The sequence below is a fragment of the Talpa europaea genome (assembly GCF_964194135.1).
Source record: "Talpa europaea genome assembly, chromosome: 8".
Taxonomy (NCBI): domain Eukaryota; kingdom Metazoa; phylum Chordata; class Mammalia; order Eulipotyphla; family Talpidae; genus Talpa; species Talpa europaea.
Genome location: NC_140075.1, coordinates 52,818,837 through 52,842,654, shown reverse-complemented (window position 1 = coordinate 52,842,654; position 23,818 = coordinate 52,818,837).

Genomic DNA, 23,818 nt, shown 5'->3' with positions numbered 1-23,818 from the left:
TTTCATCTCTATTTTTAGGATCCTTTCATAGTGGGGGAAACTGATGCTGGGGGAGCAGTGAGCCCCCAAAACCCTACATGGCAGCATTAGGACTCAGCGACAGTCTGCTCTTGCTTTGACCCTGTGAGTCAAGTGGGGGACTCAGCTGGGCAGTGGCTGGGCACTGTGCTGAGTTCTGCAGGCCTGGGTGATACAGGGGCAGTGGGCTAGAGTCGAGGGTCTGCCTTGGGGTCATCCTACAGAGCTCCCCTGAGAGGTGGATTAGGGTACAAAGGGACACCAATAAAAAGAAAATGCAACCAGCCACCCTGCCCAGCTTCCTCCACTAGAATGCAGATGGAAGCTTGGGGTGAGGGCAAGGGGATAGCAGAGTTGGTGTGCAGGGTCTGGGGGACAGAGCTCAGCTCAGACAGCGTCTCTCCCATTGGGTGAGCATTCTCTCTGTGCCAGACTTTTCCACATACTTTCTCTCACCCAAGTGGGCATTATGAGTGCCACACTGTAGCTCAGAACACAGAGGCTTTGAGAAAGGAAGTCAGGGTGACAGTAGGAAGCAATAGAGCCATCCCTCAAACTAGGGCCCTTAGTCTCTGATGCCAAATTCTTTCCAGAACATGATCTTAGTAGTAATGAGAATAGCTGATGACTAATTAAGAACCAGGTACGGTGCCAGTTACTTTATCTGGAGCATCTTTAACCTAGATGACCCTCCCTCAGTTTATGGTGGAGGAATCTCAGGCTTAGAGAGGCTAAATGACATGCCAGCGCTCAACCCAGATCCTCCATGACTTCAGGGGCCATATTTAGTCCTTTCGCTACAACTATTTCCCACAGGATGCCCATGGCATTGCAAGGACTGCTGGTGGACAAACATTTTTGGAAACATTGGTTTAAATAAGGATCTTTACATTAAGATTTCTCAGCGCCTATATAATTTAATATGTTCTGTGAATCCCTGATAGTAGAAATGGTATGCTCAAACATATTTTATCCATGGTCCTCTTTTATCATAAACATTGCGTAAGTTAGGAACATGGTGAGGTTAAAGAGAACAATCTCTCCCACACCCCAGCAGTGACCAGGAACCAGTTCAGAAAAGGTCAGTCTGGGGGGCCTCTCTGGTGGCCTAGGGGTTAAGTCTTAGCACTATCACCACTACCCCCTGAGTTCAAGCCCAGGCCAGGGAGCTGACCCAGATGGCATAGCAGACCTCTCCTGTCTCACCCACTGCTCTCTTCAACAGTGTAGTTCAGTCAATCTGTCTGTTCTGCTCCCCACTCTGTTTCTGGTAAATCCCGTCACACGCCCCAGTTCCTTCACCACCTCTGGCCTACACCCCAGTTCTTTTATGCCAAAAAAAAAAAAAGTCAGTCTGGGGCCTGGATGGCTGTACCGATGGGGTGGCTCAGACACGGCACTGGGCTCCTTCTTCCTCTTGCTCTGCCACCTTGACGTGCAGCTTCCGTCATGGGCACACAGTGAGCCGCCCTTCCCTTCTGAGAGCTGCAACTTCCTCCCAGGCAGGAAGAAGGTGAAAGGCAAAGAGCAAAGGTGAGTCTGAGCCTCCACATTTGGGCTGTTTCCCCAGCAGACGTCTTTCTGTATCTCCTTGGCCAGGAGAATGTCACACAACCATCCTAGCAGCGAGGGAGACTGGAAGATTAATTTTAAGGCGCACATTATCCCCTGGAGGGAACGGGTTGTCCATGGGTAAGGAGAGAGGGGATAGTGCAACTCCTCTCCTGGGACTGGCGTTTCATCAATCTGCTTTGGAAAATGTTCCCCTATTACCTCCCCTGATTTTGCTGCCTGGTGAAAGTCAACTCATTCTCCACAGCCTACAGGTGGCCCTCAGGTTCCCCCACCTCCTGCTCCCAGCCCTTGCTCTGGGGCAGACTGCACACCTCATCAGCACACTGCAGGCTGTGCTAGGGTGAGGAATGAGGTCCGTCTCCCCCATGGATGTGTTGCCTCGTGGCAGCAGGAGGGCAAGGAGAGATCCCACTGCTGTCTGCGCCCTGGCACAAATGTCAAACAAATGAGTGAGTGGTATGAAGAGGCATAAAGTGGCTCAGGAGGCCTTGCCTGGGTAGCTGAAGCAGGTATCAACTTCAGCAGACACCAGCACAAACGGAAAAACAGACTTTAGTAAGGGTCCAGGAGGGCTTTGGGGAACACGGCCGGCAGGTGCAGAGCTCAGGAAGGTACTGGGACCCCAGGCTGCCTCAGCTCCAGGCTCTGCTTCTCTGTCCGGGGCAGGAGGATGAGCCACACTGCAGCTGCCAGTGACCATCATCTCCACACACAACCTTCCGCTCCTAGCCCCATCCCCAGGTCCAGGGAAGGACTCTGAGTGGCACAGCTTGGATCAGGTGTCCCTCTGATCTGATCAACTGTGCCCCTCAGTGCCTAGGGGAGGGCACCTGAGACTCATGTAATACAGTGGGGTGGCAGGTCAGATAACGGAGCCACCCCAAGATGTGTCTCCGTCAATTTAGGGCGTCAGAATATAGCAAGGCTCAACAAATTATGACTTCCTAGGCTAAACCCAGCCTCCACTATTTTTTTTTTTAAAGATTTATTTATTTATTTATACAAGCACTGGGTACAGTCAGAAGCGCGGAAGGGTGAGAGAATTCACCAGAGCCAGAGCGGGGAGCAGAGCAGGCAGAAGGACCGAAGTACACTGCTGAGGGGAGCAGCGGGCGGCAGGAGAGGTCTGCGCGCCATGTGGGACCCTCCTCCGGGGGCCGGGGAGCAGCCGGGGATGGAACCGGCGCTGCAGAGGCTGCGGGCAGCTTCGCAACCCAGCACTCAACCGCTGTGCCACCAGGGGAGGCCCCCAGCCTCCACTATTTTCATAAGTTTTTATTAGCACACGGCTAGCTCATTCAGTTGCATATTGTCTGCTATAGCTGCAGAGCTGCAGAGCCACAAACGAGGGGGCCTGCAAAGCCAGATATTTACTATTTGGCCCTTTATAAAACAAGCTTGCCAAGCTCTATAGTATAGGGAAGAAGTGTATCTGTCAAGGAGCTTGTGGGCAATTTGAGGGCAAGGAGGTGCCATTCAAATCTGCATCCAAGAGGCTGCAGCACAGGTAGCTGGATGAGGTTAGAGTGGCGGGAAGGAGGGCTGGAGGGCAAGGGTAGAAGCTGGTGCCCTTTTCAAACCCCTCTCTGGCTGTGAGCAGAGCAGAAAGACTTTAGGGAAGGGGTTTCTGCCTCCCTTTTTGCTCAGCCCCACATCTGCTCTTAATCCAGGCGTAGTGGTACAAGCCTGATTGGGAATAGCAGGTGCTGGGACGTGGTGAACATTAGGGAATAGTCACTTGGTGGGCTCAGGAGCTGCCAAAAAAGAAAGTGTGCCGATGGGCCAGATGTTCACTCATTACCATCCGCTCTTCCTCCGAAACGTTTTAAAGGAACATTTGTTTGTTGAGGAAACACAGCTGTTCCCAGAGAAATGGGTTTCCCTCCTTTGAGCAGAGGAGTGGGGGAGGGGATGATGGAGAAGGGACACTGGGGCTCCCTGGGTGGGTGGCCCTTAAGACTCTCCCTCGGAAAAGGGCAGAGGCTCATGAGGACAGCTCTTCAGAGACAGGAAAGTTCTAGTAAAGAACCCATTGATGTCATGTGAAAGCTATCAACAGCCCCATTTCTCAGACAAGGAAGCAGGGGCCGAGAGAGGCAACGTAACTCAGCCACGGCCACACAGCTGCCTACCCTGGCTCAAAACCTGGCCTTGGCTCTCTAAGACCATTGCTCTTGCACTTCTGTCCTCGTCAGCACTCTGGGATGTGTCTCTGCATCTCAGAATTAGACTCTCCCGTTCCTACCTGTTGTGTTTCTGTCCCTGCACCTCCTTGTTAATTTCCCATCTGTCTCCTCTCCCTATCCCCGGGCCTCTGTGTTTTCCACTAAATCTCCCATTCCCTCCACTGCCCTGCTCTAGTGCCACGTGATCATGTGTGGTGAGTGGTTCTGTGCTGGGTTCTCCTTATCCGTCTCTCCCTGCTTCTCCAAGTTGCTCCTGCCTGCCTGTCTTCATGTCAGAGCCACCTCGGTGACATCTGTAACATCCCAAAGTTGGGTCTCTGTGGTTTTACCTCCTTTGGGGTCACTTGACCCTCCCTCCCATCTATTTCTGTATTATTTTAGGATAGTGGTTTTCATGACCATTAGTCATGAAATCAATTTACTAGATCGTGACCAGCAATTAAGCAAATATACAGGAGAAAAAAGAAAATATCAGAATGGTCAGAATGTGTCCTACACACTACCTTGCGAACTGGTGTCTTTTCCCCAGTCCTCTACATGACTCCCAGGCTCTACATGTGCACCAGGTTCTCCCAATGGAAAAACGCTTCACTATGTGATTTTGTTAAAAAATATTCTGCTTTGGCTACAAGCCACAGAAATCTCTGCCCAACAAGCTCAACCTGAAGGAATTTATCACCCCCACTACAAGAAGTCCACACAGGGCAGCTGCAGAGCTGGTTCACCAGCTGCAGACTGCATCAGGAATCAGGTGTCTTCCTTCCTCTGTGGGCCATCCTCAGTGAGGCATCTCACTGTCCTCATGGCCCCAAGGTGCCCACTGGGGCTCCATCCATTCTGCAGGTGCAGAGAATGACGACTGTCTAGTTCCCTGCATCTCTTGCTAGAAGCCAGGAAACTTTTCTCCTCCCATATCACATTGGCCAGGACAGGGTCACCTGACCACGCCCTAACCAATCACTGGCAAAGGAGACAAGGCTTGCTGTGACTGGCTGAGAATACCCAAGAGGGGGTCTTACCCCTGCACAGATCAGGGTTGACACCAGGGTCCTTAGGTGATCTCCCACCAGGAAAGAGCGGGAGAAGATTGTGAGCTGGGTTCCACCCACATCTCCTGCAGTCTCTCACTGTCCCCTCTGCCTGACCACCTGCCTCAGTTTCCCTCCTAGTCCCTTCTTTAGATCTAAGGAGAGGTTGTAGTGAGTGTGGGGTGCAGTTTAGGGTCTCTATATTAGTTTCCTGTGGTTGCTGCTATACACTGCCACAAACAGCTTAAAATAATAGAAATTGATTCTCTCACAGTTCTGGAGGTCAGAAGCCTAAAATCAAGGTGTCAGCCAGACCACCTCCCTCTGAGGGTTCTAGGGAAGGGTTCTGCTCTTGCTTTTCCAGCTTCTGGTGACTCCAGACTTCTCTTGGCTCAAGACTCCGATCTCCACCTCCACCCTCATATCTCCTCTCTTTGTCTTTTCTGATTGTCTCTTACTAGGACATCTGTCATTGTATTTAGAGCCTACCCAGACAACCCAAGATAATCTGAACCTGAGATTCTTAATTCTAAAAACGCTTTTTCTCAGATAAGGTCTTTTACACCAACATAATTTGAGGGGCCATCATTCAACCCATTACAGAGTTCTGAATGGTGGCCCCTCAAATTATGTCCATGTCCAGGACCTGTGTACATGGGTCCAAGGGGAAGGGCCTGGATCCACACAGCCCCTCTCACTTGAACACCACTCCTCTGAGCTGCACTGTCCTCATCTGCTAAATAGAGACCTGAGGGGGTAAGTGATGCAGAAAGACCTGGTAAACATCAGGAGGCAACATGATTTTCTATTGTTTCTTGCCCTTTAAGAGAAAAAGCAGGTTGGCTTTTCCCACCCATTCTCCAGGGAACTGAGAACATTCTAGAAACTGGGCTGAGGGCAAGGGGCCTGGAAGGCTGTTAGAAAAATACTCCCAGGTCCTCTATGGAGGTCACAGGACCCTGTCAGCCTCCCACTCCTAGTCACCCCTTTGGGTCAAAGCATAAGGTCTCTAGAAGTTCCCTCCATTCAAGCTACCCCTGTTACTCGTGACTCACCTGGCCATAACCATAGCTATGGTAAGAGGAACCATTGCTGCCCCTCAGCTTTGCTAGTTTAACCTCACAATTCACTAAGGGCCCCCACACATTGGACTGATGGGGCAGATAAAGTGACTGAAGTATATTCCTTCATTCAACAAATGTTGATTGAGTACCTATTATGTGCCTGTCAGGCACTGTTCCAGGCCCTGGGGACTCATAAGCAAATAAGACAAACAGCCCTTCCCTCCTAGAGCTGACATGTAGCAGTGAGATGTCAAGTAACTTATCCAAGGCCATATGGAGCTAGATGATGAGACCGGGAAACTCTGAGGTTCACCAATGGACAATCACTTGTCTACTAGTAAAGCACCTGGAGTAAGGGAACCAGGGCAAAAGTGTCTAATAGTTTGACTGACTTGTCCCCTATCCCTGGGAGGTAAATTCTACTCCTTTGGAATTTCCAGGGTGATGGGGTGTCTTTGCTATTTGCCTTGGGGCTTCAGCCCACGCTAATGAGGTGACTTAGGAAGGGGCTTTGAGTCAGTGATATCAGCCTGAACTGTGGGCCCTGGAGACTGAGATCAATCACATGGCCGTGATTCAGTCAGTCATGCCTGCTAATGAAGCCTCCGTAAAAACTCTGGACATCAAGTTCAGGTGAGCAGCCCTAGATGGCAACATCCTCTGAGTCTGCACCCTTTGATGCTGAGTGAATAAAGTGTCCCTGAGGTCAGCAGCCTTACATTTGGAGCCTTCTGTACTTCACCCTACGTGTCTCTCTGGCTGGTTTAGATATGTACACTTTTACTACAATAAAACTGTAATCATCAACAAAGAAACAAATGCTGTATGATTCCACTTATCTGAGATCTCTCGGGGAGTCAAATTCAGAGACAGAAAGCGGAAGGGGAGTGGCAGGAACAGTGTGGGGTTGGAGGGGATGGGAGTATTGAATGTGCAGAGTTTCAGTTTTGCAAGATGAAGAGAGCTCTGGAGATTGAGCACAGTCATGTGGATGCACTTACGGTACTGAACTGGACTCTTCAAAATGGTTAAGATGGTAGATTCTGTTACATGTATTTTAGCACAATTAAAAAACCCCTATAATCATAAAAGCAGTGCTTTCCCACTTCTGTGAGTGTTTCTACTGAATTACCTGAATTAACAACCTGAGGGTGGTTATAGGAACATGTGAATCTGCTGCCAGCTGTCCACAGTGGGACGGGGTGGTCCTGGGGACCCTTGAACTTACAAGTAGTGCCTAAAAAGACAGTGTTGCTGGGCCCTCCCCGGTGGCGCAGCGGTTGAGCGCTGGGTCACGAAGCTGCCCGCAGCCTCTGCAGCACCGGTTCGATCCCCGGCTGCTCCCCGGTCACTGGAGGAGGGTCCCACATGGCGCGCAGACCTCTCCTGCCGACTGCTGCTCCCTTCAGCAGTGTACTTCGGTCCTTCTGCCTGCTCTGCTCCCCGCTCTGGCTCTGGTGAATTCTCTCACCCTCCCGCACTTCTGACTGTACCCAGTGCTTGTACAAATAAATAAATAAATCTTTAAAAAAAAAAAGAGAGTGTTGTTGAAGAAGACAACCTTAATCTGTAAAGTCTGACCAACTCTAAGTAAATGAGGCAAGAGGAGGCAGAGAGTGGGAGCTGCTGGGGAGGATGGGGAGATTGCGGGGGTGCAAGAGTTTTTGGAATCCCATCACGCTCTCAATGGACCTTCCTTAAAGGTCCCCAGCCCCTAGAACACCTGTCTCCACTGTCTGTACCACTGGCTCACTGCTCATCACTTGGGTCTCCCCCATTGGTGTCCCTTTCAGGGTGTGTGAGCAAGAGTATGTGTTGGGGGTGGGTGGGTAGGAGTCTCTCCCAGCAAGACTGTGAGCTCTACTAGGCCTGGAACCACACTTTCTGCTATTTTGTTGTTTCTACTCTCAAAGGGTTTCTTTGTGGAGGAATGGAATAGCCTTTCCTTCTTCCCAGTCCAAAAGGGCAGCTTCTATGAGTGCCCTGAGGTGCTTGCTCCCATCTTCAGAGCGTGAGCCTTTGGAGGTGCCTCCAGTTGTAGACAGGAAGGAGGAGAGCTGTCAGGCTGTTCTACACTGCCCTGATCCACACTCACCACCCATCCGGGTCCTCAGGCCATGGGAAGGGATCAGACTCTCCTTCCCGGGATGACAGCACCTCCTGGGGATGTGGGCTGTTTAATTAGAACACCTTTAGTCGGAAATGCTCATCCATTTATGCGGAAGACAGCGACAGGCTTTTAAGAACATGCCATAAGTTTTACAGTTATTGGATTTTTCAACTTGTTTACAAAAGCAATATTGTTAAATGGCCAACGGCCAGGCCCAGTTGTTTTTCCTCCTGTGCCTTCTGACGACAGGAAAGCGTATTATCTCCCCCAGCCTGCTCCCGGGAGGTGTGTGGAACTGCATTCCATTTTGCTATCTGTTTAATTATCCATTCAGCCAGGCTTGCGCTGAAGCTCTTTCTCGTTTGTTCACAGCCAGATCTGTTCTGGAATGCAGCAAAGAGCTCCTTCCCCATTCCTCTACCCCCTGCAGTAGCTCCTGCAAACAGCTCCACTCCAAGAAAATGCCAGCCCCCTAAGGACCTGTCCCTTTGGAACAAGGCAGCTTGAGTGACCTTGACACTTTGACCTAGCACCCCTGTGTCAAGGGCTTCTCCTTAATTAGAGAAAAAAGATTGCCTTAGGAAACTGGTTTCCAAAACAGCCTTCTGTGCACTAGATCTGAAAAACAAAGCTTGCCAAGCCTTGCCCTCTCACATTCTGATTTAAGGGGTCAGCGTCCTCAAATCTGGATTTGTAAAAAGCTCCTCAGGTGATTCTGGTAACCTGGCAGCTAGATTAGAGCCCTGTGGACTTGATGTTCTCTGCCTGCCTTTGACCCTAATCATATGTGATGCTCTCTCCTGGTGAAGGGGAGGTGGGTGACCAGGATATCTGCTCTCCATATCAGACCAAGTAGGAAAGCCACACCTGCCCGGCTGGCTGAATGTGAAAAGCTCACACCTGGTGGAAAGTCATCTTGGGAAAACATCAGGTGGAGGGGACTCCAGAAGCATCCAGCAGCCATAAATAAACTGGAAAGCGAAAACAGGCTGATGCAAAGGCTTCATGGAGGATGTTATCGCAGAACAGCACTCTGACCTGTAGGATATCTGAAGGCCTGGAAAAGTACATTGGGGAAGTGTCCCCAGGTGAGTGCAGTTGACATTTGCTGCTGGCCTAGTTGAGGGATATAGAGAAGAGGGAGGTGGGGAGCAGACAGCTCAAGGAGACCTCCACTCCTAGCAGGCCTGGCTTGTCCCCAGAGAAGTAGGTCTGGGGAGAAGGGCCAGGAGCTGCCGCTCACCCAGTCCCCTTATGCAGTTGGAGGACAATAACAATGGTCATCATCACACTGAGGTGTCACCTTTCTATACTATTCAAAGTCTGTGACACAGGTACACAGCCAATTCCTCGCTTCACCCTAACATTTGACAATGTGAGCAGTTAAGCCCACTGGACATCCCCAGGCATTGAGGGTCCTACCCGAGACTGAGTGATGTGAAGGGGCTACTAAGTGGCATAGCCAGAATTTGTCAGTTCTTCTGACTCCCAGCCCATAAGCCCTCGGGCCTGCTTTAATTATAATACACTTCCTCATGCCTGGGGCTCGCATCTTACTCAAAGTGCTCCCATAAACATAACTCCATTTGACTAACTCAGGTAAAAGCAGGAAGATTTTAGATCCTCAACTGATAACTGAGGGAACAGAAACTCCAAGAATAAAAGAGCCACAAGGTTGCACCCCTGTGAAGGTAGTAAAGGTGGGTATGGGGGTAGAGAAGAGAAAGAATATAAGGTTTGGAATTTATAGCTTTGTAAATTTTATGCTGTGACCCTGGGGAAGGTACTGAAATTTTTAAGTTTCATCATCTATGCTAAAGTAGCAATTTTTTTTTCATGTAAAATGATTACCTTTAATACAAATATAAATATGAACATATATCAAAAAGATTTTATTTAACTGACTAATTAATAGGGATTCATAAGCTATTAAAAACCAGTTCAAAGGAGAATTCGGAGAGTGCACCAGGCACAGGGAGTTTGAAATGAATTTACAGATAGTTGCAAAACTGGTCAATATTCCCAGGGCAATACAATTTGCATTCCAATAGGCAAAATTTATTTGCATCTCTATGGACAAGAATCATTTGCATTATTATCAGTTTTCTACAACTTAGAGTTATAAAATAGCTCAAAGTCAATAAAATGTACACATCACCCAGAAAGCATCCTATTTAAGACCTCTACTAATCATTTTTTGTTCCTGCCAAAGACTTTCACAATTCTTCCTAACACTGTAAAATGGGGATGAGCCGAAGGACTGCGGGAGGATGGAGATAATATATTTACTGCAAGATGCGAAGTAGATGCCAGTCAAGTCCCCTTCCTTTCTCTACCCAGGCGAGCATTCTTCTCTTGAAGAGGCCTTCTTGACTACCCAAACCCATGGGCTTTCTCACTCCCTGAGTTTGGTATAGAGGAAAGGGACAGGGACTTGTCACCTAGACCTGGGGTCTGGTCTTACACCCTGGGGCAAGTCATTTCTCTGCCCCTTTAGCCTCAATGTATTGTGATAGCAAAGTGAGTCACTGGACCAGATGACCTCAAAATGATCTTCCACACGATAGATAACTCTTAGCTTTGATGCAGTGAAACAGGACAGGTCTCTCTTCCTGCCCCACCAGATAAGCATCCCTAAAAGTTTGTTTGTTTAACAAGTTTGTCTTCTTGCAGTCTAAGGAGAAGGAAGGACATTCCTAAGAAGATAATAAGGAAGTTAAATAGCAGGTGTTAACAAAGCAAGGCCCACCCCAAATCTCCATATGCCTGCATCAAAAGGACATGCTGACCCTTCCTATCACCCCTTTGCAGACTCTTGCCCATCCCCCCCTTTTCTTTTCCTCCTTTGAATAATTACCCCTGCACTCTGCCAAAGAGCAGGAAGGTGGTCTTTCAGACACCAGTCTGCTGCCCTTCTCAGTGTGTTGACAAACTACTTTCCTTCTCCTCAAACTCTGTTTCCTTTTATTGGCTGAGGGAAACTGAGGCTGGCGTTGATTTATATAGCCAACCAGAACTGTGGGTTTTCTGGGACTGATTCATGGCATAATGAACAAACATGGACTTGGAGTCAGATAGATGGATGCTTGGATCCCAGCTTAGCTTTTTATTGTGTGATCTTGATGGTTTGCTATCTCTGAACTTGTTACCCAGAAAGCAGAAGGCTAACAAGGCAGCTTGTCTTAAGAAAAACCCTTAAAATTATTTACAACTGTTTAAAGGCCAGGTTTATAGGGCCCTCCCACGTGGCACAAGGGGTTAAGAAGCAGTCCTATGATGCTATCCACAGCCACAGCAGCACGAGTTCAATCCCCAGCCAGGGAGGTGACCCACATGGCGCAACAGACCTCTTCTGTCTCACCCGCTGCTCCCCTCAGCAGTGTCTTTCAGTGGATCTGCCTGTTCTGCTCCCCACTCTGTTTCTGGTGAATCCTCTCACCCCACCCCCACATCTCTGGACTGCACCTCAGCTCTTGTATGCATAAATAAATAAATCTTTTAAAAAAATTTTAAAGGCCAGGTTTATGTTCCAACCCCCAAACATTAAACCCCACAGCAATATGCACAGAGAGGACCCTGGATGACCCAAAATTATCTTAGGTTCATTAATGTCAATTTTCATAATAAAATCCCACCTGTGTGCCACCCCCCCCCCCATTTAGCCTCCATTTTCCAAACATACAAGCCACACAGAGAGAGAAACAATCTGTTCGTGACACACTGTCCAAATGCCAATGGTCCTATAAAGTCCTAACTCCCTGTTGGACAGGAAAACAGTGCTTTGGTCTCCTTCCTTGATTCAACAGACAGAACTCTCTCTACCATGACCAGTCAGTTGGGTCTGATCTATTGGCAGACATACACCAAGCAATGAACCCCCTGAATTCACTAACAAACCTACTTTGCTTATCTGTCAGATGAGGTTACAATTGAAGCCCCAAATAGTTACTATGTCTATGAAGTTGGATAATTTTTTGTTATAGGCTGGCACATAGTCAGTGCTCAATGTCACTCTCCACTTTCCTATACTCACAGAGCCCCCCACTTGGTCACTGGCCCCAACTTCCCCTGCCTTTGTTGCTTGCTGTCCATGGTCAGCAGGTCAGTGACCAACCCCTCACTCTGGCCATGCATTGCACTGGGCTCCTGCCCATGGTATCACAGATCTCAGCCAAGGACACAGTAAGGATAGAGGAGAGAAAACCTGGTCCTCAGACCAGATAGGCAATGGGTTAGAGGAGGTCACAGGAGGTAGAGCTCCCTTTGGCAGCTGTGCTCTGGTGGGCTTCCAGGAGGAGGTGACTCTCGAGCAGACACTGCAAAATTTAGACTCAGGGCAACAGATACAAGGGCCACTTAGACAAAGACATGGGGTTTGTAAGGCGAGGAGTATGCCAGTAAACTGGTAATTGTTCAGTTTGGTGAGGGCCCTGAGTACCTGGAAGGAGGAGGAAGCGGCTGGAAAGGGATGTGAGGTTTTGATTGCCAAGGGCTTATATGATGGGCAAAAGAGTTTGGACTCTTCCCTTCAGATGGTGGGCTGCCAGGGAAGTCTCGAGACTGTGGTAATCTTATGTCCTGGCCAGCAGGTAACAGCATAGCAGGACAGGGGGACTGGAAAGAAGCATTTGCTCACTTTGTATTCTGCTTAATATTCAGCACAGGGAGGAGCACATAAATGATCTCCTTAAATAAATATGAATTCCTTGCTCTCTTGAACAATGCTTCTCAAAACTTATAGAACCCACAAGTTCTTGAGGATCTTGTTAAAATGCACAAGTTCTTGAGGATCTTGTTAAAATGCAGATTCTTATTAAATAGGGCTAACATTGGGCCTGAGTTCTAACCAGCTTCCAACGTTTGATGCCAATGTTTCCGGTCCATTGGCCCATCTGGAATAGCCACAGCTGGATCTAGCATGCCCTCAAAGCTTCCGGTACCCTCCAGGCCCAGCTTCCCAGAGCCAGTCTTCCTGTGTCTCAGCTGTTCAGGATTCAGCCCCCAGTGCACTGCCCCACCCCCTGCAGGGGCACCTTTCAAACACTATAGATGCCTTGGGTCTTGGTCTCCACCACCCTCACCATAACTTACAGATCTCATTCCCTTGGCTACAGGAAGTGAGAAGGGGAGATCACTTTTTATTAAACCCTTCAGGAAGTTCATGGAGCCAGTGGCCATTCAGCTAAGCCCAGAAGGATGCCAACCCAGACGGTAATGGCTGACAGAAGCCTACAGCCCATGACCTCCCAGACCACACTCTTGGAGTCTCACTGGGACTGTGAGTGTTTCAACTCAAAAGAGTTAACCTCATGTTGGGCATCATGGAAGCTTTAGGACGAGATCTGCATGCCTGTCACCAGGACTCAGCCCGGGTCATCCTCCTCCAGGCCCCTCTGCTCAGTTCCCAGAACAACCACGCCCTTCCACCATCATCACCCCAAGGAACTGCCTCCCCCACTACCTGTGACCTTCATGTGAAGCATCAAGAAAATGCCAGCATCTGGCACGTGAGGTGCTTCATGATGTTTGAGAATGAGGGGCTGTACCCAGAACCCACACCTATGCGTATTAGTGCTTTTCAGTCAGAGTGATTTTGTCCCCAGGGACATTTAGCAGTATCTGCAGAGAGTTTTGGTTGTCACATTGTACATGGTGGCAGGGAAGGGGGTTGCAGGCATGTGGAGGGCAGAGAGTTGCTAAACATCATCCAGGTCACAGGACCGCCCCCACAACAAATGATCATTCAGCCCCAAATGCCGGTGGTGTCAAGAGTAAGAAAACTTAGTGCTGGAAATGGTAACCACACAGAGACACCAGGGAATGTTTGTGGGGGCACAAATGGCCTCCACTAAGAGAAGCCAAGACAACCCACAAGTAACATACAGGGGAAGTAACATACTCTGGGCCACACCACACAGCAGCAGCAGCCTAAGACGCAGTCTCTGGACTCATCCACCAGGGCTCTTTCTGCCAATACACGGCTCACAGCCTCTTCTCCCACCCGGTCACATCCCAAACCATTCCATCCCTTCCCCACCCTCCTAGACACGGTTCAGTAAGAAACTTCAGCAGCAGCGGCGAATGGCTCCTGAAATACATCAGATGATTCAAATCTGTTAGATTCTCAACCTTTGACTGACAGCACCTGAGCCTTTTCCCAGATCTGGTGCATGAATTTATGAAAAATTTAAATGCTAACAAATAAGTAGAAGCAAGCAACAGTGAGCTGGTAATAAGACACCTTGGGATGTTCATTATGCTGGATTTCCAGACAGTTAAATTGGTTAATGCATTTCCCTTTGGTTTGTAGGTGAATCTTGGTGACTGTCAGGGGCACGACAGCTACCTTGTTATATATTATGGCTTATATGCCTTAGTGACACCAGCAAGCCCTGCTCTCCAGGTAAAGCCTCGACTCAGGGACAGCACAGCCTCACTCTGGCGCTCCGTACCCTCTCATAGGCATGCAGGGCCCCCAAAGAAGCAGTTACATATATGCAAGTAAAAGTGATGCTCTTAATTATTTCCTGCTATTAATTAATTAACTGAATTAATTCCTATAATTGTTTCCTGTAATTTGTGGGCATGGGGAAAATCACAGCATCCTCGCTGCATGGGGAAATTGGTTCGAGAAGCCACAACCGGTGAGCATGGCTGCTGTGGGGAGTGGGCAGAGGGGAGTGGGAGGGTCTGGGGTACTGTCGCTGGGCAGTCTGCACAGCAGACATCTAAAGGAGTAATTCCTCTCCTGGTCAGTGATGAGGCTCAGAATTGAGTGGCCATCATGAAAACCCAGGCTGGGTGGTGATTCTGTGGCATGAGAGCTAGCTCCCCACTCAGTTTCCCTGTCTGTTAAGTGGAGACTTAACAGGGACATTTAGCAGTGTCTGGAGATAGTTTTGGTTGTCACATGGTACATGCCGGCAGGGAAGGGGGTTGCAGGCACGTGGAGGGCAGGGAACCACTCAATATCAGCCAAGACACAGGACAGCCCCCACAAAGGATCATCCAGCCCCGAATGCTAGTGGTGTCAAGAGTAAGAAACCTTAGTGCTGGAAATGGTAACCACACAGAGACTAACAACCATTTTTCCATCCATCCTCTCTTCCTTCCTTTGACAAACTCTCCTAAAGGTGCTGGTGTGTAGACCCCGGGCTAGACACTGGGAATATAACCGAAGAGGAGAACAACAGGGGCTGGGGGCCCAGGACAGGGAGACCCTGGAGAATCAGGTGAGCATACAATTCAGTTGGTCCCAGCACCCCACCTCCATCAATTCATGGTCTTCCCACCAGCCGCCAACACCCATTCCCTGTCCCTGTCCCCACCCCCACCACTCGCCCTGGTGCCCTCAGTAGACAGCAACTGAGCAGAGGCTTTCTCCTAGACCTCTGCCTCCTGGGATGCCATATCCTCTGGCATCTGAGCTCCTTCTCACCTCACACACTCCTCTTTTCTACTCCCTACTTGGTCCCAGCCTCTCCCTCACAGTTATTGATGTTTCTACTATTATTATGGGTTACTCTTCCCAGAGGTTTGCCTTGACTCAAAAAGCTAAACAGCAGCACTTCACACCCATGAAGATGGCTATTATACAAAAATGAAACAAGCAACCAGAAAACAAACGTTGGTGAGAAGATGAGGAGACTGGAACCTTTGTGCAGCCACTGGGAAAAACAGTATGGTACAGGCTCCTCAAAAAATTAAACATTGAATCACCATAGGATCCAGCAATTTCACCTCTGGGTACACATAAAAAAGAAGTGAAAGCAAGGTCCCGGGGAGAAATTTGTACACCCATATGCATCACGCCTAGCATCATGATAGGCAAAAGGTGGAAACAACTCAAATGCCCATTGATGGACTGATGAGTGTTGAATATGCTCTCAATGGAATATTAGTCAGCCTTTAAAAAGAATATAATTCTGATACATGCCACAATGTGGATGAACCTCGAGGACATTAGGTTAAGTGAAAGTCAGCCACGAAAGGACCAATACTGTATGATTCCACTCACATGAGGTGCTCAGAGCAGTCAAATACACAGAGACAGAAAACACAGCGTTGGTTACCAAGGGCTGTGGGGAGGGACCCTCGCTGGTGGCCGGGGATCGAATCGGCGCTGCAGAGGCTGAGGGGCAGCCTCGCAACCCAGCGTTCAACCGCTGCGCCACCAGGGGAGGTCCCAATGTGATTATACTTTATGTGTCTATACTGAACTGTACACTTACAAGTGTTAAAAATGATAAATAATGTAACTTACAGTTTACCACAATAAAAAAAGAAAAAACCCTAAGCTGTGAGCACCTCATGGGCAGGCCTATATTTTTCACTTCTTTGGTTTCTGTTCAATGATATCCACAAAGGCAATGGCTGTGTGGAGAGAAGGTGAAGGAAGGAGGAAGGGGCATTTCACTAGGATCAGAGAAGAGAGCAATGGGATCTTTTTGGCTCTCCAGCCCCATAGCAGGCATCTCCCATAAGCCCTTCTCCCAGACCCACAGCCCTGGCTCCATGCTCTCCCAGCCCGAAGTGGGCACTGCAGCCACACACCCCAGGCCTTGTCTGCTCCATCCCTGCTGCCCTTGATGGTATATCATTAGCCTCCCGCAACCCTCACCCCTTGTGCTCAAATCACACTCAACAAGCTGTTCCCCATTATGACACTTTCTCAGCACCTCTGTGCCTTTGCATATTTATTTGTCTGCAAAGTTCTTCCATGCCTGCTACTTGCTAAAACTCCACCTCATCCTTCATGTCTCAGTTCATGCCATATGCTCTCTGAGGCTTCCCCTGTTTTCCCCCAGAGCCTGAGCTCCCTTCTCTGTGCTCTCACACTACCCTGCAGGGCCACCCCTATTTCAATACCGAACACCTGGGTTTGAAATTCTATTCTCCCTTTGGAGGGTGGGATGGTGGGGCATCCCTGCTGATTGGACCCATTCTCCTTTTTTCCTTGCTTAGAAGCCCAGCTTTTGCTCAGCTGATCCTCTTCCACTTGACCACGGGGGTAACCATGGGCCTAGCCCTAAGGAGATGGATCCTGATTAGTCTACATCAATCACAGAGTCCCACTCCGCTCACCAGGCTACGGAGGGGCATGTGATCTAATGAAATGTGGGGGAAATTTGCTGGGGAACTCGTAGGAATGTTTCTTTGGGCTTAAAAAGACATGGGACAGGGACAAGAGGAAAGGGGTCCTTTTCTGCCTCTGGGCTGCTCATCAGCATTTGTCACTACAACTGCAGCCGCCATCCTGTGCCCGTGAGGAGGGATACTGTGAACACACTGGGGATGGTAGGCCAGGGCAAAGCAGATTCTAGAAGTCAGGCACCTCACCAGTTATGTCAGGGAGAACTGAGTATGAGTAACTGTTAGCTAAGCATAGAGAATGTTAACTAAGTAACTGCAAAGGTAAAACAGAAAGTAACAACTATGAGGAGCTGTAGGGTAAGGAAAAATGTCAGGCTTTTCTGCCCTCCTGCCATCAGGATAGATGATGGATCCTTGCAGTCCTGAACGCATGCCTGATGGCGGGCACCTGGAATGGGGTGTGGGCATAGGTAGATGGGCTTCACCTGGGCTGAGACTGGGCTTTTTAAGGGCGGCGTCATGGGGATGCCAACAGAAGCCTAAAGAGAAGCTGAAGCAGAAGCCGAGAGAAGGCCGGAAAGCCCATAGAGTGAAGACCTGCTGGGGGCTTGGAGGCTGGCAGCCTCCCAGCCCCTCAGCCCCCCAGTACTCCTGCCTGCCATGTACCTGGTAATCCCAATAAAAGACCTGCAAAAGCCAGTGAGGACTCTGACTCCTCCTTTACCCGGTCTGCTGGATCAGAAAACCTGTACAGTGTCCTGTTCCTGACCTTACAGGAGCTTAAACCACTTTTTAAGGTTGAGTCAACGAAGGGAAGAGGTTGGAATTAGTAATACTTACACAGAGAAGAGGCTGTGGAGTTGAAATTCAGACATCAGAGTGGGGGCTGCTTCATGGCTGGTACTGATGTCTTTGAGCTTGGAGGACAAGTCCACTGGGGCCTGGACCTGTGGTCTGTGTGGACCTGTGCTCTGAGGACAGGGTGCAATGAGGCTGCACCTGGAAATGTTGAGAAAACAGCAAATTCATTCAGCCTTGTTGCTGGGAGAATCTGCTTCTAAGGGGTGAAAAAGCCTCCCTGGGGTGAGGTCTGCAGGCACAGGAACTCCTTAGGAAGGAAACAGGAAGCCCCTCAGCCTCCCTCCAGCACCTCCCATTGGCAGACTTTGACAGGGAGCAGCTGGCCCAACAGAAAGTGGATTTGGGAAGTGCCAGCCCTGGGTCACAAAGCCAGGTAGAAAGGTGGCTTTGAGTTGAGACAATAGCCTTATCCAGGTGGAATGAATCTAGTTAACTGATAGAGATGGAGACAGCCTGAGTGCTGGGAGTCCCTGGGCCACTAAAGCAACCAGATTTGTTCTGCCTCAGGTTTCCTGCTGTGACAGAAGCTAAATGTTTCCGTATGTAAGCTGCGCTGCTTGGCTCTCCGGGTACTGACCCAGTGTCTGTACCACCTCAGTCTTGTCTTATTCTGCTCTGTTCCCCCACAGCGCCTAGTCTGGGGCTGCCACCTGGGAAGCATTCATGAAGTTGAACCAAAACTCCCAGGCAGCTAGTACGGTGGCGAGGGGCAGAGACTCCTGGGTTGACCTCTGCTCCTCGGTCAGTGGGACATTTCAGGCCTGTCTTCACCTCTCCTGTTAGTCTCCATTTCATTACCCACAAAATCGGGGCATTAAAAACAATTATCTCATTGGATTGTGGCGAAGCCTCAGTGAGGGGCTGGTAGAGGGTTGATGTGGTGCCTACCTCACACACAGTAAACACTCTGTTGGCTACTGTTATTGGTCATTAGCTCACAGGCTGCAGTTCTGATGAATTTCAGATTGGTCCCAGAGGTTCCAGTTCCGTTCTATGTCTCAAAGGTACAGGCAGCTCCATGCTTCATCTCCCCAGGCTCAGTTACAGCTCAGGTATGACTCAGTGTAATGGCAGGAATGGGCACAGTGCAGGTTCTCTATGACCCAAGCAGACGGGGTAAAGGAGGAGCGAGTCCTGGAGCCCTCAGTGGGCTTTTGCAGGCTTTTATTGGAATTTACCAGGCACATGGCAGGCAAGGGTGCTAGAGGGCCGGGAGTCTGGTAGGCCTCCCAGCCCCCAGCAAGCCTTCACTCTATCAGGGCTCTCCAGCATTCTCTCTTGTTCTTTTCTGCTCTCTGCTCTACTGGCATCCCCGTGATGCCACCCGTATAAGCCCAGTCTCTCAGCACAGGTGTATTCACTTACGCATGCCCACACCCCACTCCAGGTGCCCGCCATTTGGCATGCATTCAGGACCGCAAGGATCCATCATCAATCCTAATGGTGGGAGGGCAGAAAAGCCTGATAGTCTTTCACTTACCCTGCACTCAGTAACCTGCCTAGGACCCAGCCCCAACCCTCAGGCCTTCTCCCTGATCATTTGGGAGGGTCCATTTTGAGAACTTCTTATTCTCATGTTCTATAGCTATGTGCTGTATGTGCTGCAGGTGCTGTGTCTCCCTCCAGCCTGATTTCCTTCCTTGGGATGCAGGTCTGGTCTGGTTTTTACATTCTGCTCCCTTCTAAGCTCTTGTCCCTCTCTCTCTCCCTAAACCCCCTCGTGCCTGCATGAGACAGGTCAGGGATGGCCCTTTCCATGGTGTAGCACTGGTTTCTTAGGGCTGCTGAAACAAATAACCACACATTTGGTGGCTTAAAACCATAGAAATGAATTTTCTCATACTGTGGGGCCAGAAGTCCGAAACAAGGTGTCAGCAGGGCCACACTCCCCCTGAAGGCTCTAGGGGAGAATCCTTCCAGGGGATGGCAGCTTCTGGTGGCCTCAGTCGGCCCATGGCAGGTGGTAGCATGACTGCAATCTCTGCCTCTATCTCTCATGGCCTTCTCTCTGTGCCTGCTCTGTCTCTTTTAAAGATGATGTCATTGGATTTAGGGCCTGTCTTTGTAGTATGATCACATCACAGTCCTTAATTATAGTTCCAGAAATGTTATTTTCAAATAAGGTCCCATTCTGAGGTCCCAGGTGGACATGAATTTGGGGGGACATGAAAGAGGGTGTATTTAGTCCACTACAACTAGAGGCCACAGAGCAAGGTTCAAGATAGAGCAGTGACTGTCCCCACCCAGATACAGGGGTTCCTTCTTCTGGAGTCACTGTCACCTGAGGGGCAACCCCAACCTTCCAGCACTGTAACGCCCAGCCTCTGCAGTCAGGTGGCACTCACTGCTAGACTCTCAGTAGGTTCCATTACACCACCCCTTGCTTCTCACCTACAGGTTGTAGGCAAGAGCTATCTGTCAAAGAGACACTGTAAATAAACACATTTCTATGTGGGGACTGGTGTACAGCGAAGGGAAAGGAAAAGAATTAAACAAATAAAGGCAAAATCTTCATCATCCACAAAACAATATGCAAAAACCAGGGCATTCCTCCGGACCATCAATAAGTAATCCAGACCACAAAAGTAATACATTAGACAGCTTGTGTAATGGTAGCATGTGAAAGACTGTGGAACTTTCTAAAATTAATTTTCTTCATTTTGGTTTATTAAAATTGCGCTCATCTATCTCCCCTGTTAAATATTTTATTTTTTCATATTAATGGCTGCAATTTCAGCTTGTGCCTGTTTCTGTCATTAACACTGTACAAACTTAATATCATTAGTAGTTTTTCCCTTAATTATGTGACTAGAGAAGAAAAACATCAAAGTTTCCGTGAAATTGGAATAGTATATCTAAATTGCCTCATGTTTATTTTAACATTAACAGTAAATGAAGCTAATGGGCTTTTATATTATTAAAAGCACTCATTTGTGTCCTGCCTGTTCTAATATATAACAAAGCTTTAAAAGATGTTAAATAATTAGTTATTTAATAGGGATGGGTGGAATAGATCAAATGAAAGGAAAAGTTGAGGGTAACCAACACACACAGTTGAGGGGTCTCTCCCTTTTCAGGCTTTCAAAAGGGGATCCCCTCTCCCCAGGTTCCCTGCTCCACTGTTAACCTGAGTGTTTAAAATTTATAACCACCTTGGAGAGTTAAAGCAACAAAATCTATTGCTGTAGTCCTGTGGAAGACACACATGTGTGGGGGACAATAATGTTTGCAATTATTTCTGGGCAGCCTCCATTCATAATTCAATACCTGCACAAGGCCCTGTTAGGCTGAAACTCAGAGGTCCTCCAAGGAAGACAGCCTGGTGTGGCTCCTGCTGCTGATCCACTTCCTCCCTTACAGCCTCCTGCCTCCTGGAAGGTTCTCCTTGGCTTTAGGGTTGCTGATCAATGAGGCATTCCTCTGCTCTCATTGCCCAGTAAGACATGGGAAAGGGGTCTGGCCAGTGGGTCTAAAAGAAAAGCCAGATTGGTTGTCATTCTCCGGCTCAGCACCCTGCAAGGACTCCCTGTGGCCTGCTACAGCAGGTCAAGTCTCCTTGATTGAGACTTTGAGGCCATGCTTATCTGACCCTAGATTCTGCTCTTCCTGACATCTGTGCTTGGTTTCCTCCAGCTGGTTCCTCACTAGCCTGGCATATGCCATGCCATCCCATCCCCTTGTCTTTGCTCATGCTGTTGCCCTGACCCAAAGCCACTTTCACTTTTCCCTGTTTATTCAAATTCTAGTCATTATTTAGGATTAAATTCCAGCTCCTCCATTAGGCCTCTCCTGAATTTCTAGAGTAGTGGGTCTCAAACTTCAGCATGTATCAGACTCACAGAGAGGGTTCAGTACACACAGATCATCAGGCCCCACCCCTAGAATGCTGGATTCTGTTGGTGAAAATGTCTAAAAAGGTCAAGTTGATGCTGCTGCTATTCTGGGGACCCCACTTTGAGAGTTACTAGAGTGTATGTGGTCCCTCCAGACCATCAGGCATGGTCCTGGTAGTGGCACAAAAGTTTCTCTGACATTGGCATTTGGCCAAGACTTGTCTCCTTAGACAGCAAGTTCCATAAGGGCAGAAGCTCTGGGCTATTTCTCTATATTCCTCAAAACATCACTTGAGGAAAGACTCATCGAGTTCAAGCAAATGACTTCTAATGAAGTGATAGGCTAGCTGCTGTAGAGTTTCCTTCAATCTTTAGAGATATCTCCATTTGATAGGTGAGGAAGCTGAGGCTTAGAGAGGTGAAGTTACTGAAGGTCAAACAAATAACAAATATGATTTGAACCCAGGTTCATCCCCAGAGCCCAGACCAGTGCTTCCTAATTGGGTGATTTCAAACATAAGGACTTGGTATGAAGGCAACTGTATTAAAAGCAAACTGGATGTTTTGTCATTGCCATGCTAAGGAATGTGGGCTTCCAGAAGAGTTACACCTTGGAAGGGAGAAAAATTGAGGCGATATACTCTCCATGGATTTAGAGACCCTTTAGTCTGGGGCAGAATACATGTGGTAAATAAACTGCCATTTTATCCTGACTAAGAGTTGATCTGCACCTGATCTTTGGTGCAGTCTCAGAATCCTTCTCAGAGCCCCTGATTGACATTTCTCTGCCACAATGAAACAAGTTTGCCATATTACAGTCCAACTTCTCCATGCAGGTAAGAAAACTGAGGCCCTGAGAGAAACTGCAATCCATCCACATAGCAAAGTAGTGGTGTGTATTAGTTATCTCCTGCCACATAACAAATGATCCCCAGACTCAGCAGTTTAACATAAACACTTATTGACTCACAGTTTCTGTGCAATACAAATTTGGAAGTGACTATTTGCTGAGTCTATCCTATGGTTGCAGCTGGGATGTTGGTAGCTGCAGCAGTCACCCAAGTCTTGATGGGGGCTGGAAGATGTGCTTCCAAGGAAGCTCACTCACTCCGCTGTTGACCCAAAGCTCCAGTTCCCATCCCAGGAACCCCTGCATAGGCTGAGTGAGTGTCCTTATGACATAGCCTCCCACAATGCTGGCAAATAAGCAAGGGATCCCAGAGAGAGTAATGAGGGAGTTCAGAGGCCCTTTGTGGCCTGGTCTCTAAAGTCACAACTCATCACTTCAGCTTTATTCTATTTGCAAGAAAGGAGTCACTAGGGCCTCCCTGGTGGTGCAGCGGTTGAGCGCTGGGTTGCGAAGCTGCCCGCAGCCTTTGCAGCACCGGTTCGATCCCCGGCCGCAGGGCGAGGGTCCCACATGACGTGCAGACCTCTCCTGCCGCCCACTGCTCCCCTCAGCAGTGTACTTCGGCCCTTCTGCCTGTCCTGCTCCCCGCTGTGGCTCTGGTGAATTCTCTCACCCTCCCACGTTTCTGACTGTACCCAGTGCTTATATAAATAAATAAATCTTAAAAAAAAAAAGAAAGAAAGGAGTCACTAAATCCAGTCTCTATTCATGGGGAGGGAAATCAGGTTCCATCACTTGAAGGGGAAAATATCAAAGAATTTATGGACACTACATGACAGAATAGCATCCAGAACTCATGTCCAATTTTTTTCAATTGTGAGATAAATCAATTAAACATACATCCACAGCATAAATCATGATCATAAAATCAACACCTGAGTAGTCACCGCCCAGGTTACTATATCTAGAATTTGATCAGCTCCAGAACTCATGTGTGTCCCATGCTGATTACAAATGCTTCCCCACTCCCCAGAAAATAATCACTATTCTGACTTCTGTGATTTTTGTTTCCTCATCCTTTTTATCATTTTACCAACTGTGAATCACTAAACAATATATTTGTTTTTCTCACTTTTGAACTTCACATTAATGGACACACACTGTAATGATTCTCTGTTGTCTCGCTTTCACTCAACATTA